Source organism: Neophocaena asiaeorientalis, unplaced genomic scaffold (genome assembly GCF_003031525.2).
Source record: "Neophocaena asiaeorientalis asiaeorientalis breed wild unplaced genomic scaffold, Neophocaena_asiaeorientalis_V1.1 scaffold264, whole genome shotgun sequence".
Lineage (NCBI taxonomy): Eukaryota > Metazoa > Chordata > Mammalia > Artiodactyla > Phocoenidae > Neophocaena > Neophocaena asiaeorientalis.
In genome coordinates this window covers 6,206,952-6,225,080 of record NW_020185332.1, presented here as the reverse complement: position 1 = coordinate 6,225,080, position 18,129 = coordinate 6,206,952, and the positions used below count along the sequence as shown (strand labels likewise).

General features: G+C 40.7%; 1 protein-coding gene across 3 annotated transcripts in view; it reads right to left on the bottom strand.

The window, feature by feature from the left end:
• Positions 1-4,015: 4,015 nt before the first annotated feature.
• The window catches only part of ICE2 (interactor of little elongation complex ELL subunit 2), an 86,875-nt gene continuing 72,761 nt past the window's right edge, over positions 4,016-18,129 (bottom strand). The window contains exons 19-22 of one of the 3 annotated variants that reach the window (XM_024735190.1): positions 15,238-16,228; positions 14,339-14,465; positions 8,608-8,757; positions 7,207-7,242 (exon numbers count right to left, since the gene is read on the bottom strand). The gene's annotated coding sequence lies outside the window, so the exon portion shown is untranslated. Of the gene's footprint in view, positions 4,361-7,206; positions 7,243-8,607; positions 8,758-14,338; positions 14,466-15,237; positions 16,229-17,497; positions 18,069-18,129 lie in introns of those variants that run through there. The other 2 variants (XM_024735192.1, XM_024735191.1) reach the window with 2 other exon arrangements.

Sequence of the window (18,129 nt, the reverse complement as noted above, 5' to 3'; positions counted from 1 at the left end):
CGTCCCGGGCTGGGTGGGGCCGGTGGCTTTGACCCTCGAGTTCCAACAAAGAAGTTTCCTCCCTTCCTTCTGTCCTAACTGACGTTGTTTTTTTTGAGTTTTTTTGTTTTTTCTCAGACTCTTAGCTCCATGGCTTGGTTTTGCTGTTTCTCGCTTTTCTTCCACTCTGCTTCCACGAACCGCAGTGGCAACATGCAGGCAAACATGGTTTTGTGGTTGATTGCGCAAATACTGTACTCACCTCAAACTAGCAGGAGAGTTTTGCTAAGAATCCCAAAGATCTCTCTGCACCTTTGAATTCCTCCCTTTCACAGACCTCACTTAGCTTTCTCCTGATGCTTCTGTTTTAATCCCGTCTATCTTAACGTCCATTTTTACTTTCCAGTTAAGCGTCACTTCACTCCTGGGAATCAGGAAACAGCAAGGCCAAGGCATCGTTGCCAAGCTCACAGTCAAGTCCATACCACAAATGGGGTCCCTGGACACTCAGCCCAGAGCACTGTTACCCATTTCTTTCACTCAGAATGAAACATGATAGGCACTGTCAGAAGGACAAATAGAAAATAAAGCAATTCTGTTGATACAATTTCTGATTTACATTTATAGCCCTTCAATTTAGGCTGAAAGTTTACAGCCTAAACATTTTGGAACAGGAGAACATAGGCTGACCGTAATGGTGAACGGGATTCTGCTTCCCTTCTCTTCTCTGGGCCTCTTGACGCCCAGCTGTGCTGTGATAGGCCCTCTACAGAAGATAAGATTTAATTCAAATCATGTGGAATACCTAAAAGCCAAGTAGCTGGAAGAATGCTTTTGCTTGTCTAGGGCATCCAGCACAGCCAAACATACAGATCTGTCCAATAACCAGGGTCTGCTTCTTGCTACAGAACTTCACACTGATATTTTCATAAAAAGGAAGCTATCAGAAGTCATGGTTTGCTCTTTCTGAGGAATGGGGGGGGGGGGCAATTCTGCCAGTTTAAATGAGCTTTTGAATCTCTGAGTGCAAAGATCCTTCTTTTTCTTTCTTTCTCCTCCATGGCTGGAAGAATGTTTACAACAACAGATCTCAGATTGTGTCTGCTGCTGTGCATTCTGTTCTCTAAAGCCTTGACTTTATTTTGTTCACACTTTCTCTGCTGCGCCTCAACACTGCTAATTGTGCCTAGCTAGCAGTGATAGGCACTCACTAAAACGTACAGAATAATTCACCCAATAACGGAATGTTAGAGCAGAGAGGGTCCTTAAGAGACTAACATTTCCAATTCTTGATTTTTACAGATGAAGGAAACTGGAGCCAAATAAAGTCTCCTGCCCAGTCCAGAGATTTAAAAATGCACTCAAGTTACTTATTGCAGTTTAACAAATTACCGCCCATACTTAGTGGTTCAAACATAAATAAAACCATTTATTTGCTCATGATTTTGCAATATGGACAGGACTCAGGGGCAACAGCTTGTCTCTTCTCCATGGTGTTGGATGGGGGCAGCTCAACTAGGGTTGTAGGATGGAAAGGAACTTCACTCATTTGGTGCCTCAGCTAGGGTTGCTAGAATGGTTGAGAGCAGGCTGGGTCTCTCCGTCCCTTGGACTCTCATCTGCCAGGTCCTCCTCTCTACACCAGGATAATAACGGAAGCTGGCTCTCAAGAAGCAAAAGCTGAAGCTGCCAGGCCTCTTAGCTTGTGGGCTATCCAAAAATAGGCTGGGTTGACTTTATGGGCTGTAGTTTGCCAATCTTTGCTTTAATCCATCATCTGATCGGTTTTTGGTTTTGCCTTCTGGCCTCTTGATTCCACTCTCTGAGATGTCTTTCCTTTCCCTTAAGAATGGTCCATATTTGTAGTTGAGTAGCTCTCTCAACCTGCTTCATGCTAGTAGAAACTTGAAGGCCCAGAAACTTTTCAACTGTTTCTGTGTCCAACCTGGCAGTCCGTTCATTAATACAATTATCTTTAAAATTCTGTGGATTTTCTATAAATCTTACTGAGGTTCATTCCATGCTCCAAAATTCATATCCAATGCAATTTTCTCAAAAACATTGTGGAATTTCTGTAAATCTTAATGAGGCTTAACTCCATGCTCCAAAATTCACATTATTCTTTCTAATAATAGATCTCTCTCTTTACTTTGAGCTTGTCAGGCAGAAGCAATGCACTTAAGATTCTTAGAAGCCCTGAGATGGTCTTCAAAGTACCACATTAAATCTTTCTGGAATTTTAAAAATAAAAAAAAGTTTTGCAGCCACATGTGATTTGATCTTTATTCTGAGGCCGTTTCTTACTTTGCAAACCTTTCACTGGCTAGAATTCTGCTTGAAAACCAAACAGATCTTTATTTAGTGCATTTTATTTCTTGTTGTACTTTCTCATAAGTGGCTAAAAAAGACCACTGGCATCTTCCGCATTCTGCCTGGAAATCTCCTTGACTAGATCCACAAGTTCATTAGGCACATTTTCTTATCACTCATGTTACCACAGGCAACAGTAATGTTAAACATTCTGCCAATACATAACCTGGGTTGCCTTTATTCCAGCCTTCTGTAGCAATTTCCTTACCGCTTTTCCAACCTCCACTAAGTCTTCTCTCCGGTTACTGTCTGGAAGTAAAGTCAATGTCATATATTTTAGGTTTTTGTTATAGCAACACTCCACATCCACATACTAACTTCTGTTTCAGTGACCTATTACTAGGAAATAAACCACCTCCAAATCTTAGAAACTTAAAACAACCACTGACGTATTTGTTCATGATTCCACATAGGGCAGAGTTCATGGAGTCAGCTCATCTCTGGTCTATCTATTTAGCGTTGTCTAGGGAGACTCAAATGAGGCTGGAAGATCCACAAGGGCCTCCCTCCAGCAGGGTAGTTACTGATCTTCAAGAGTGAAAGTGGAAGCTGACGGGCCCAGAAGTGGAACAGTGCCACTTCTGCTGCATCCCATTGATTAAGGGAAGTCATATAACCCAGATTCAAGGGAAGGGGAAATAGATTCCACCTCTTCATAAAGGGAGAGACATATGTTTACATGAGTGGAAGGAGTTGTTGGCAACCACCTCTGTAGACAATCTATCACAATCCTTAAACTAGTAAGTGGCAGAACTGAGGGTAGAATACATTTGTCTGCCTTTCAATCCACTGCTTTTTCCATTACACCATATCTCTCACATACCACCATTGCTTCAGGGAGACACAGGCTGTCTCCAAGTCCCCTACATTATATGGCTTAGAGTCTCACCAACCAAAAAGCTGTTATTACCTTGAGCCTTGTTATATGCAATCAGTATATAATAATGTATTATATTTGAAGACGTGGCCAGAAGAGGAAAAAGATTTATCTGGAAAACCCAACATCCAAATAATAGGAGTTCTAGAAAGAAAAATAGGCAAAATGGAGGGGAGAAAATCACGAAGAAATAACTGAAGACCATTTTCTAGAACTGAAGGCTGAGTCTTTAGATTGAAAAAGCTACAAGAAATGGAAAAACAAACCCAAGGCACATTATCATGAAATTTCAGAACACTGGGTGGGGCCAGGGAAAAATTCCTAAAAGATTCGAGAGATTAAAAAAATAAGTCATATATGAAAGGTAAGAAAGGAGAATGTCATGATAAGACTCAGATCTTAGTTTCCAAATACTATTCCCCAGTAAATGGTCCAGTTCTTAGAGAAATGGCTGGTTCCAGAGGTGGGACAGAGAGAAAATACATGATGGGCTTTGAGCTAAATGACTTATGGGAACATATCAAAAAGACACAAAAGCCAAATTGAAGGGGCTCTCACTGGTTAAAACTGGGGGCAATTTGAGCATCATATTGAATAATGATAGGAACTGATGATACATATTGAATAGTCTAACTGTCAAACAGAAAATACACAAAGAGGGGACAGAGAAAGCTCTTAGAGAAGAATGCTAACTTATAAATGTATCAGGAAAGATAAATATAAAAAATCATTATTTTGCAACTAGAATTCCATACCCAGCCAAACAATAAATCAAGAATGCATGCATAATTAACAGTTTTCAAAAATGTTGTTTATGCCTATGTGCCCTGTGTTAGTTTCCCAAGGCTGCCATAACAAGTTACCACAAACCTGGTGGCTTAAAAAACACAAATGTATTCTCTTGCAGTTCTGGAAGCCAGAAGGTATTGAGGTATCAGCAGGGCTATACTCCCTCTGGAGGCTCTAAAGCAAAATCCTTCCTTGTCTCTTCCAGCTTCTGGCAGCCCCAGTCATTCTCTGCGACTGTATCACTCCAACCTCTTCCTCCATCTTCACAAGGCCCTCTTCTCTGTTTCTGCATCTCCTCCTCTTCTGTCTTTCAGAAGAACACTTCTCATTGGATTTAGGAACAACCTAGATAATCGAGGATAATCTCATCTTGAGATCTGTAACTTAATTACATCTGCAAAGACCCTTTTTCCAAATTAGGAAATAGTCACAGATTCTAAGGCTTAGGATGGAGACATAAGCTTTGGGGGGCCACCATTCATCCCACTATACACCCTGTCTCAGGAGACTTCTGAATGATGTACTTCACCACAACAAGAGAATAGAGCAAAAACTGGAGCACTGGGATCCAGAAAACCAGGGATTCAATGCACAAATAAGTGAACAGAATTCCCAGAATGATGGGGAAGAGAGAACTTGGAACAATAGCTGTGCAGCAGGCATACAGAGCAACCAGTCTAAGGAATTCCCTGGCGGTCCAGTGGTTAGGACTCCGTGCTTTCACTGCCGAGGGCCTGGGTTTGATCCCTAGTTGGGGAACTAAGATCCCACAAGCCATGCAGTATGGCCAAAAAAAGAAAAAAAAAAGAGCAACCAGTCTAGCTTGGAGAAGAGGACCAAAGGCTCTAGCACAAATGCCTCAGAAAGAGTAGGAGGAAGAAATTACCCCAGGTGTTTGAACATACTGAGAAGACATTAACAGCTTCACTGGGTGGCTTAGGAACGAATTTGTGAGCGTGATAAGAAAAACTACTGATATCAAATGAAAAGCTCCAGGAAAACAAAAAATTATTGCAGCATGCTATAAACTGAATGTTTATATCCTCCCCACATTCGTATCTTAAAACCTAACCCTCCATGTGAGGGTATTTAGAGATGGGGCTTTGAGGAAGTGATTAGGCCATGAGAGCAGAACGCTCACATGGGATTAGTACTTTTATAAAAGAGGCCAGGCGTAGAGAATGGACTTCAGGACTCGGGGAGGGGGAAGGGTAAACTGGGACAAAGTGAGAGAGTGGTATGGACATATATACACTACCAAATGTAAAACAGACAGCTAGTGGGAAGCACCTGCACAGCACAGGGAGATCAGCTTGGTGCTTTGTGACCACCTAGAGGGGTGGGATAGGGAGGGTGGGAGGGAGATGCAAGAGGGAGGGGATATGGGGATGTATGTATACATATAGCTGATTCATTTTGTTATACAGCAGAAACTAACACAACACTGTACAGCAATTATACTTCAATAAAGATGTTAAAAAAAAAGAGGCCCAGGGAATTCCCTGGGGGTCAAGGGCCCAGGTTCAACCCCTGGTTGGGAACTAAGATCCCACAAGCCTCATGGGTCCTCCTCACCAGATCTTGATCTTGGACTCACCTATCTCCAGAACCGTGGGAAATAAATTTCTGTGGCACATAAGCCACGCAATCTATGGCAGTTTGTTATAGCAGCCCAAATGGACTGAGACGCAACATTATATTCTCCAGAGATGACCACAGTAATATTTCCCATCCCAGATGCTCTTCTAGAATTTTGCCAGTTGCCCATCAAGAGGAGGAGGGTATGCCCAGTCCCCTTGAATCTCATGACTTGCTGTGACTTATGTGACCGACAGAATACAGCATAAGTCATGCTGTGTGACTTCTGAGGCTAGATCCTGATTGCATTTCTACCTTGTTTACTTGAGACATTTGCCTTGGAATCCAGCCACCATGCCATGAGGAAGCCCAAGCAGCCTATGGAGAGGTTCCAAAGTCTATACCTGACAGCCAGTGCCAACCTGACATCTGTGTGAGCTCTCTTGAAGGTGGACCATGCCAGCTAAATATGAGTGGAGACAAGCCTTTCCCACCAAGCTCTGTCCAAACTGCAAACTAGTGAGCAAAACAAATTATTGTTTTCAGAAACTAAATTTGGAGCTGGTTACTTATGCAGCAATATATAGCTGAAACAGTTGCCATGAGAAGGAAAGGTCTGTTTTAGTTTGTTGGTTTGGTTTGGTTTGGGTTGGGGTTTTTTGCTCTGAACACCCTTTTTTCTCCTACTTCCTTTGCCTAATACTTGATGTGATGTCTGGAGCTCCCTCGGTTACTGTGGACCTTGAGGAAAACTGGAAGATGGAAACTAGGCACAAAGGATGGAGATCAAAAAACTTGAGGATGAAGACAAAAGCACAGGGCAAAAAGTCAGGAGGAGGCTGTTTTCCTGATGAATGTGAAACCATCAATTCAATCCTAGACTGCTTTCCTCCAGATTTCTTGTACATGAAAGAAAAAATAAATTTCTACCTTATTTAAAGTACTTACATCCAGTCTCTGTTACTAACAAATAAGCTTAACTCTGATTTATATAGAATTGATATAGAATTCTGGTGTAAATATGTGACTTTTAGAACTATTCACCTATATAACTTAGCTGAAGATAAATATTAAAAGAGGAGGGAAGATGGAAGGGAGGGAGGTAGAGAGGAAGAAAGGAAGGAAGGGAAGGAGGGAGGGAAGGAAGGAAGAGAGGGAGGGAAGAAGGTAGAGGAGAATCAGAGAGACTGAGTCCGTGAACGAGAGTGGGGCTTGGAGTGAACCAGTTCTGGCATCTTGTTCTGTTTCTGTTTTTTTGGTTTTTTTTAAATAAATTTATTTATTTTTGGCTGCGTTGGGCCTTCGTTGCTGCGTGCGGGCTTTCTCTAGTTGCGGTGAGTGGGGGCTACTCTTCGTTGTGGTGTGCGGGCTTCTCATTGTGGTGGCTTCTCTTGCTGCGGAACACAGGCTCTAGGCGTGTGGGCTTCAGTAGTTGTGACATGCGGGCTTCAGTAGTTGTGGTGCACGGGCTCTAGAGCGCAGGCTCAGTAGTTGTGGCTCACAGGCTTAGTTGCTCTGCGGCATGTGGGATCTTCCCGGACCAGGGCTCGAACTGGTGTCCCCTGCACTGGCAGGTGGATTCTTAACCACTGCACCACCAGGGAAGTCCCTCTGCTTCTTTAACAACCGCAGTTTTCTCATTTGTGATACTGCAGGACAAATGTAAAGATTAGACAAAGTATAAAAAGTGCCTGGTGTTTTGTAGGTGTTGAAAAAACAGTGGCTATTTCATTGGCTTTTTGAGTTCTTTCAGCATCTAGCCCTGCTGAACTCATGGTACGGTTTCAATACACACTTGTTGAATAAAGGTATCATGACCCAAACCACACAGAGTACTCTGTGTGGTCAAACCACAATTTGTTTTGTTTTCAGATATTTTCAGGGAAATGTCTGCAGTGACTTCAACCTCTCTTTCCCAGCTGTAAAATATACTTTTGGTCTCAATTCATTCTCTACAAGGCATCCAGAATATCTTTCTATGAAATAGTTCTGATTACATGACCCCTCTCTGGAAACCCTTCTTGGTAGGTAGGGTCTGACTGACCTGACAGCCAATTGCCCACATCTTTCCCTTCACTCCCACCTTGCACCACTGCCAATCATACTCACGCCTCCATATGCCTTTCTCCACGCTGCTTCCCTGCCTAGAATGCCCTTTCCGACTTTCCTTAATAGTGAGTTTCTCCTCATCCTTCAATCATCAGAGCAAATATTATTTTCTCATGAAGGAAAACCTTCCCCAAGCCCTGCAGGCAGATCTGGTGCTAATCTGTTTCTCTTGACGTTTTTAATGTCCTTCTCCTCTCTCAGTTATCACCTTGCATCGTTATTCTTTTATTTGTTGGTCTCTGCAACTAGGCAGAGGAGCCCCTGGAGGACAGGCATTTGGTTGTTACTGGTTGTGCCGACACTCTTACCCAGTACCTCTTACTACTGGATTTCTCTCCATAAAACATTACCTTGTCCTTATTCATACTTAAATTACCTGGCAAAGACTAAAAGGCTGATAGTATCCAGTGTGGTTGGAAATGGCTGAAATGGAAATGCTTATATGTTATCGGTGAGAAGGCAATTTAGCGGTATCTATCAATATTTAAAATGTTCATACCATTTGATTCAGTGATTTTGCTTCAAGAAAGCTATCCTGAAAAGGATGTGATACATGACCACAACATATGTGTATAGGATTTTTACTGTAGCATTATAAGGTTGATATGCCGTAAGTGCCCATCAGTGAGGCTAAAGTAAAATTAATTATGAAATATCTGTATTATCGACTGAAGCTAGATCAATATGGACAGTTTTCAAAGATACAGAGTAAAACAGAAGAGAAAGCAGAATGTGAGTGTAAACCTGTGTCTGTTGGCATGCTAAGTTATTACAATACTGATATATAAAACATTATGAAAACATATCTGGCTACACATATCTACCCCATCACGATCACTCTTATATTAAATTGCTGAGATATTGGGATGCTTCCTGAGCCATCAGAGTAGCATCTTAGGTCTTACCTCAGTACATTTTGTTGCATTTTTATGGTTTGGCAAGTCAGAGGATAAATATTTCAAACTCTCTCAGCCTCTATCATTCCTTCAAGCAGCATTTTCCACAACATATATACAATATTACTTAGGTGCTAAGTGTCTGGAAAAATCCTAATTCTGTAATAAAAAATATATCTCTTAGCCATAAGAGTTTGCTTAAAATAGGACAGTATTTTTCATAAAATGTTTAGTGAGTATGGAAACACACATAAAGATAACTACACTTCAAATGTTTTCATCTTTATTAAATGTCTACTAGATACATTTTGAGTGTTTGAATATTTTTATACTTTAAAGACCTTACAACTCCTGAGTTAAAAAAGTCAATTAGACTAATAATACTAATTTGACTCTAGTTTTAAGTTAATAGCTATGTATGTACATTTACATATTTACATATGTGTGTAGGTGTATAAATGTGTATATACACACACATGCAAATATATGGAAGGATATACACCAAGCTGATATTGATTAGCTCTTGGGAAAGAAGATTGGTGTGTATGTGTAAAGGAGAATGCTCACCTTTTATACACTTCTTTATATTATTTGATTTTTGTTAACAATGAATACATATTACTTCTATAATTTTAAACACAGATGAAAAAAGAAATAGTGAAAAGAGGGCTTCCATCTTACACACTAAGATTATAACAGCCTGTGGCAGGCTTTGGGGAAAACTTCAATCTTCTTGATGGTATTTTTTCAAATATATTCAAGAAAATACAATTTAAAAACTATAGAGTAAAAGTTGGATATCACAGCATCCTCTGCAGAAAACACTCAATACAGTAAAATTTCATTTGATTTTTTTAAACCAACATTTCTTTTTTTTTTTTCTGGCCACGCCGCATGGCACATCAGATCTTAGTTCCTTGACCAGGATCGAACTTGTGCCCCCCACAGTGGAAGTGCAGAGTCTTAACCACTGGACCTCCAGGGAAGTCCCTCATTTGATTTTGATTCCTCTAATCATAATTTATGATAATATAACTTAGGTAGGGCCAAAGCTTACACAGTTCATATACTATATAGAAAAAATAAAAAGGTTTGCTAAGCAAGATAATATAATAAATAAGATACCTCGGGGCATGAGGTTTATGGGAAGGGTAGAATAGACTTCTTTATTCACGTAACCTTTGTCTTATTTGCAGTACTTCTTTATCCCATGGCACTATGGTTGTTTACGTACCAGGCTGTACCATTAGACAGGGAGCTCCCTGTTCATCTTTGCAACTCCAGCACCTCGCCCAGTGTGGGCCCATGACAGGCTCTGCATCTTTAAAGACCTGACTTTGCTGGACTGTACTCTATCGCTGAGTCCTGTGCTAGTCATCATCAACCCCAGGAAGCAGAGGTTTTGGTCCTAGCTCCTATCCTAATTGAGTTTACTTGGACAAATTACCCAGGATCTATGATTCTGTTTCTTATCTGGAAAATGAGGGGCTTTGACTAGAAAATCTTCAAATTCTCTTTTAGCTGTAAAACTCAATCCTTAATATTCAAATGTAACTGATTTAGGCACATTAACGTCTATAGGCACATGGATGTTACTAAACGTAAACAGGTCTTATCTACTCATTAAAACAGACCCAACAGGGCTTCCCTGGTGGCGCAGTGGTTAGGAGTCCGCCTGCCGATGCAGGGGACACGGGTTCGTGCCCCTGTCCGGGAAGATCCCACATGCCGCGGAGCGGCTGGGCCTGTGAGCCATGGCCACTGAACCTGCGTGTTGTCCAGAGCCTGTGCCCCTCGAGTACTGCAAAAAACAAACAAACAAACAAACAGACCCAACAGGACTTCTAAATGGAGATACGTTGAATAACAAAATTATATCTCTTTGCAAGGAGATCAATAGATTATTTTTATCAAATACAACTGGCCAACTTCTTTCTCTGCATTCCATTTTTGTAGTTGGGAAGAATACCCCTTGCATAACTGAATATATCCATATAAAGTTGTTGTTTTCATTCAGAGTCTTTGGGTCATGAGACCCTAACATGTTTTTAGTCCCTAAGTTATTTAAATGTATAGCTGTGACTGAAAAAAATCACTTTAAAGTAAAATAAGTCTGTTAGAATATTATCAAAATAAAATAACAGGCAACTGTTGAATATCTCTAATGTTGCAAAGGAATTTAGATTTCTAATAAAGTGAACCTGTGATAACATACTCAGATAACTAGATATGGGGATTTACATTGGGGATATACAGATGCTATCAGCATTGATAAGGTTCAAAGAGTCCTCCCCATTTTGTAAGGGGACATTGGCAAAGAGCAAGCAGTATGAAGCCGGTTCTGCAACCCAAGAGGCCAAAGTTGGAGCAGGGATGCTATGGATCATCAAAAGTTGGGGGAGAGCTAAGCTAGGTATCAAGGGGGAAGGTGAGGACACTATGATTTGTTAAAAATTTCAAAGGACAAGGGCAAAGTCTGAACAGGAGATAAGGCCAAGGTTCTGCAGCTGGAACGACACAGAAGAAGTAGGAGGAGAGCAAGAAGCATGGTAGACAGGCTGCAGGTGAGGCTGAAGTGGCATCCACTTGCTGCTGTGGCCCAAGCTCATGTGATACCTGGGGGTCAGCCTTGGTTAACATGAATAGCAGACATGGATGCTGAACCGTCTCTGCCATTGCTTCAGCCAACAATGCAAAAAAGGAGAACAAGAAGGAGGAGAAGAGGAGGACGATGACAGTGGAGGAGAGCATTGTGAGGGAGGATACTGTGCAACTGTGACACAGAGAGAAAGGGATTGACAGTCTGTACTCCTGACCTAGGCATACCTATCATCTCTTATCATCTCCACCTTAGTCTCTGCATCTGGGAACTAGGCATTTTAGCCCAGATCTTCTGTGAGGCTTTTGCTAGGTCTTAAATTTATAAGACCTTGCTAAAAACAGACTTTCAAATTCTGTAAGACTCCATTAAAACAATCACTGAAAGATTCATAATCCGACTTTATTATTCAGGCAGTAGAATTTTGGTTCAACTCCTCAACACTTTGGCATCTGGTTTTCCTGGGGCCCTTGATAAGAATTCCTGATTGCTTTCTAACAGGGTGGATCTCAGGACTGTGTTAGAAGCAAAAGGCAAACAGATGGGTGAGCTGCTCTAATCAGCTCTAGTTGCAGTTTTTTCCTTTTGTCTTTTCAAATGAGAGGTTAGTCTTCCCCAAATCCCAACGCTCCACTCCCTAATTTGGAGATAAACCAGATGATTTCACTGGTCTTTCCCTTCTCTGGTTTCTATGACACATCTACTACAGCAACCAGGGTGGGGTTAAAAAAAACAACCCTAATATTCAGGTTATGCCACAGCTCGAAAGGAAGGAATCTAAGAAAAGCTGTTAAGATTGTATAACAATGAAAAAAAAATATGAGTCATAATACTCCTAACTTGTTAATCTTTCCCAGGAGGTTTCCCTACATCCGGGTGCCCCCATCTTTTCTCTTTAATTATCAATTACATGAATGTTTTGTTTATTGTTTTACACATATTTTTCTATGAAATTAGTAAAATGCTTAATCTAGTATAGATAGAAGCCTACTTGATTTTGATCACTCATGTTGCTGAGAAAGCTACCAGTATCTATCTGACTATAGAAATCAGGGTAAATTCATTTAATTTAACCAACATTGAGTATTCACTATACACCAGGTACTAGGGTAAGACTGCATAGCAGATGTGTAATAGGAGAAAACACATTAACTCTAACTTCAAGATCCGGTGGAGGTAAATGAGTAATTGTAATTTAACAAATGTATCAGAAATGAAATCAAAATGCTAGGGGAGCCCAGCAGCAGTTAACCCTTAGAGAAAGGAAGTAAGATAGTCCCTCTCGGTCAACGCATTCACAGTTACTCATAGCTATTTGAAGTCATTGTGCAATCATAAAACAGGAAATGTACCATATACCAAAGTATTCCATATCCATGGGAGGCGTCAATGTAGAGAGATGTGGCTGTTAATTTTTAAAAATTTCATTTACCCATGCTCTGCAACAAGAGAAGCCACCGCAATGAGAAGCCCGCACACTGCAACGAAGAGTAGCCCCCGCTCACCGCAACTAGACAAAGCCCGTGCACAGCAACGAAGACCCAATGCAGCCAAAAATAAATAAATAAAATTAATTAATTTTAAAAAAAAGAAAAAAATTTCATTCAATTATAAAAACTGGTAAAGAAGATTAGTCACTGGAGAAGGTGTATATTTATTTAATGGCACCATTGTCTAAACTGTGGAAATATTTTTGGAAATTCTCCACTTAAGTATTTTCCTCAGAGCCTAAGGCAAATCCTGGTCACTTGGGAGGAGTTTTGAGGAACAGCTAAAGGTCACTCTGAGACAAGGTCCATGACTAAGAGAGCAAAAAATAGCAGGAGGAGAGAATACCTCCAACTAGGATTAAAAACACATGAAGGCGTGATCGGGCCCTCGTTTGATTACATTGTTCAATGGACTCAGTAGTACTTTTTTTCTAGTTTTAAGGAAATTTGATTGTTCTGATATGAGGTCTGAAGTGGATAGCTATCAGCCCAATAAAGTTTTCAAAGTTCCTGAGATGCTAAATATTCAAAATTATGTAATACTATTTAAAAGTAATGTTTTTGGTGAAAAATGTCCAAAAATATACTGGATTGAGGTGGAATCTTCAATAATGACATATCTATGGATGAGGTACTTATATAACAAAAAAAATTCTCAAAAACCCAATACTCCCATGGGCAAGGGAATAGTCAAGTTTGCTGCAGTTTCCAGTGAATGACATCAGCCTCCTGTAAGTCTCCAGCAAAATGAATTCAGTTAATACCGTCAGTCCCTTTCCCCTTCCAGAGCCAGTGGTATGCATGTGGGCATTCTGGAGAGCTGGAACAAACCTAGACAGAACCCCAGAGGAAAAGGAAAAGGCACAGAGTTGGTGGATACAGAGCTGCCCCAGAGACCTCTACCAGCCAGTTCTCACAAAGGTTGACTACTCTCCTGGAGCTGCAGTTATTCTTCCTTCATAAACAGAAATCATTTCTCAGAATTGTTAATATTGCTTTCGTTAAGTCTTTTAACAAGTTGGTCTATTTATAAGTTAGGAACATTAAAAAAAAGAATCATCCACCTTGTATTGTTAAAAAAAAAATACATGAAGCATGAACACACTTGATACCAAACTGAAAAGGAATGGGGGGGGGGCATGTCCTGAGACCCACATGGGTTAGCAATGTTGGTCTCCATATTATTATTAAGTTTTAATGGGTTACGGTCAACTTTCTCTCTCAAGGCTGTAGTATCCATTTTAAACGTTTAAACATTAACATAAATATCACGTAAACATTGAAACGTTCTGGGGAGGAGGTCATGCTGTGATTTACACAGATTCTCAAGTCCCTGAGGGAGGGCAACTTGGGCTTCAATTTGGGCACTGCTGCTTGCCTCACTTTCTTTTTCTTTCCTAGACTCCAGACTCCAAGCTTTAAAAGGTTAGGAGAGGCCAGCTAGGTAAAAGTAACATTTAAAGAGTTAACCATCCTTTATTAAGCAACCTTCTTGGGAGGATACTACCTTTTTTTTTTTTTTTTTTGCAGATTTAGAATCCACTTCCAAGTGATACAACTGGAATTTGATTCCCCAAAGAACAACTTTTGTAAAGGAACCCTTATCCCATTTAGCTTTGAGCCCTAGAGGAAGGAGAGGCATCTGACTTACCTTGTGTGAGGATCTGTAGTACTTATTATCCATTTCTGGCGTGTCCAACTCCAGTAGATTTAAGATCTGCACCTTCTATCTCATTGGCTCGGCCACATTCTCACAAATCTGGCAGGCATATTTGGTACTGCAGAAACAAAAGTGAACAGATGGCCGGTTAATGTTCATCACCATAACCTCAGGTTTAGACTGAAAAATAGCCTCCCTTGATTCCCCCACCCTCAGGCTTCCCTACTGTCCATTCTGCCTCCCAATCTATCTGACATATTACTGCCATACTTTCCATTATAGAAGTTTAATCATGTTGCCCACCTCGACTGCCACCCTCATTAAAAAGCTTTCGATTACTCCCCATCTCAAGACAATACCCTGTTTCTGAGAAGGCACTCAGGGCTTTTTATTAAGTTCTCCCAAGTACACTTTCTTAGGTTCCTTTTGGTCTCTTCACCATAGTTACCCTGGGCGGGCCTTAGGCACCCTGGATATCCTGCCATTACAACATGCTGTGCATGTTTCTATCTCTGCAGCATAGATCATGCTTTGTACCTGAGCTTGAAATTTCCCTTCCAGTCTGACAAACTCCTTTCAACTTTTAACTCAAGTGACATCTCCAATTGATGTGATCTGACAATTCTTCACATTTATACAGTGACTTGCAGTTTAAAAAGAACTTTTATATCCATTATTTATTGGAAGGCCACTAGAGCCTGTAGAATATGCTGGGAAGGCATCAAATTCTGGATTTTACAGTTGAAAAGACCCAGGCTCAAAGAGGGGAGAGATACAGCCTTAGCAAATGGTGGAGTTGAGACTAATTCAGTGCTCTCTGCTACCCCCTCATCGCTTGCCTCTTCCAACAAACTCTGGACTGGCTACTTCTAAGACTCAGCCTCTCTTACCTCTCCAAGTTGCAGCTGACAGTCTTTAACATTCTGAAGACTTCCCCAACTGCTGGACGTGAATTAACTCTAGCAGGGGCTCCTGGGAGGCAGAAGGCTTGGCTGACAGCAAACTCAGCACTCCCTCATATGCAAAATGACACTTTGGCCTTAGGCACTTAGTAAGTTACACAGTCCTTGCTCCTTAAGAGTAAAAGTTTTCAGGCACTAGAGTGTAGCATTAAAAAAAGCCAAACTGAATTAGGGACTGACCTACCACTTTATTAGCTTCCCAAAACACACACGTATACAAAGACATTCAAGCCTGATGCACTGTGATTTCAGTCTCCCTCACCCTCTTCCCGAACTCAAAAGAACTCATTGTATAACTGGACAGAGACTATTTCCAGCTGCCCACTGCGGCACTTGGGAAACTATAACTTGCATCACTTTTAGTGGGGCAGAGGGCAGATAATATACTTGTAAAATGTATTCAATTATTTATTTTTCACATTAGTAAAACTGCTGTTTGCATATTGTTGGGACCCAAGACTAGCTGAACATAAAACACAAACTCCATAAAATACATTCTATTTCTTAGTTTTATAGAAATGTTAACTTTCTCATTCAATTAAACAAAGAGATTGTAATCACTTTATTACCTATTTCGGACTCATTTCTCACTTTCAGTTTAAAACTTTCAGGAGTAAATTTAAATATTGTCTCATGGAGGATGATGCAGTCAGTAAGACTGTCTTCCTGGACACAACATCCTATTTATTTGCAGTCCTATCTAACAGGCTAAAATCAAAATACCTTCCTTACAGTTTAGTTTCTGCAGTCTAAGTTGGGCAGAATTTTGTTGAAAGAGCAGTTTGCAAACTGGGGAGGAGCTGAGTTTACTTGGCATTCACACAACCCCAGAGCCATGGAGCAGGCTTCTTTTCAGCATGCCGGTGACTGGACATGGGTCTCACTCTTTGACAAGGGAAGTTTGTTCTTTTCTGTTTTTCTGCCGCAGAAAGAATCACAGATTACATATTCATGTCCAAACAAGTTTTGGGTGCTAGATAGAATGTTTTGAAGAGGTTTTAAATACAGTGTCTTCCAAATTGTTAAATCTAACCTGAATTTATACTTACCTTGTTGCTCTTAAATGACATATAGTAACATTGTGAGTTAGACAGTATTGTAAAAATGTATCCAAAACATGGAACTTCAGTCTTTCTGGATAGGTGACTGGCATGGCCTTTAATAAGCACAAGTTTTTATTTTTATTATTTATTGCTTGCTTGCTTGCGGGATCTTAGTTCCCCGACCAGGGATCGAACCTGGGCCCTCAGCAGTGAAAGTGTGGAGTCCTAACCACTGGACCACCAAGGGTTTCCCTAAATACAAGTTTTTAAATTTCTTTTCTTGTGCAGGGCTCATAGCTGCCCATAGACTTGCCCTTATGAGTAAGGGATCTAAGACTGAGTTAGAGACAACTTAGCCACATGCTGGTATGTGGCGAGGTATCAGCACAATTTACGTGTTGATGCAGCATCTGGAGGCTGCCTCGCCCTGTGCTTGGCCTTGGGTTAGACACATAGCTGTATAAAAACATAATTGTTGCCTGTGAGGAGCTTATGGTCTGTTTAGGGACTTTTGCAAAATACTTGAAAGAGAATAATATAGGTAACAGCTGAGATTCAAAATTTGTGGTATTATAATAAGTACAGTAGGAATTTAAAGCAGAAAAGTTTTGTTTTTAGGGTTTTGAACTGTAAGGAAAATTTCATGCCCGGGACCCTAAAAACAGGAGTCCCTGATTCCCCCACCCCCTGCCACTTCATTTAGATTCTTCTTTCTGCCTGATTGATTATTCAATCTAATAGACTTTTCTCTTCAGTCTTCATCCTCCTTGACCTTCCTATAATACCTGACACTGAACAATACATTTTTCACAAACTTTTCTTTGTTTTTAATTAATTAATTTTCTATTTATTTCTGGCTGTGTTGGGTCTTTGTTGCTTCATGTGGGCTTTCTCTAGTTGCGGTGAGCGGGGGCTACTCTTTGTTGCAGTGCACAGGCTTCTCATTGCAGTGGCTTCTCTTGTTGCAGAGCACGGGCTGTAGGTGCATGGACTTCAGTAGTTATGGCACACGGGCTCAGTAGTTGTGGCGTGCAGGCTTCAGTAGTTGTGGCCCACGAGCTCTAGAGCACAGGCTCAGTAGTTGTGGTGCCCAGGCTTACTTGCTCCGCAGCATGTGGGATCTTCCTGGACCAGGGCTTGAACCCGTGTCCCCTGCATTGGCAGGCGGATTCTTAACCACTGTGCTACCTTCACAAACTTTCTATTCTGAAATAATCTCAAATTTATAAAGAAGTTGTAGAAATAGTACATATAGCTCCTATATACCTTTCACCAAGCCACCCTGTTAACGTTTCTCTGCCCAAGTCCTCCAATTTGAGACTAAGTTGTAGACGTGATGTTCCATTACCAATTTTTACTTCAGTGTTTATTTCCTAAGTACAAGGCATGCTCTAACATAACCACAGCAAAGGAAATTAACATAGATACATTACTACCATGTAATCTACAAATTCCAAGTTTTGCTGGTTGTTCCAATAATGTCCTTTACTGGACTATACATACAAACCAGGATTATGAGTCCCATTAACTTAGTCTTTAAGTAAAACAGTCCTCCAGTGTTTCTCTGTCTTTCATGATCCTGTCAGTTTTGAAGATTGCTGACCAATTACTTTACAGACTATGTGCCTTTGCGTTTCTCTGGTATTTCCTTATAACTTACGCATATTTGGCAGGAACATACCACAAAAGGGATGCTGTGTTCTTCTTCATGCATACCTAGAAACACACATTGTTAATTTGTCTCATTACTGGTGATATCAACTTTAGTTACTTGGTT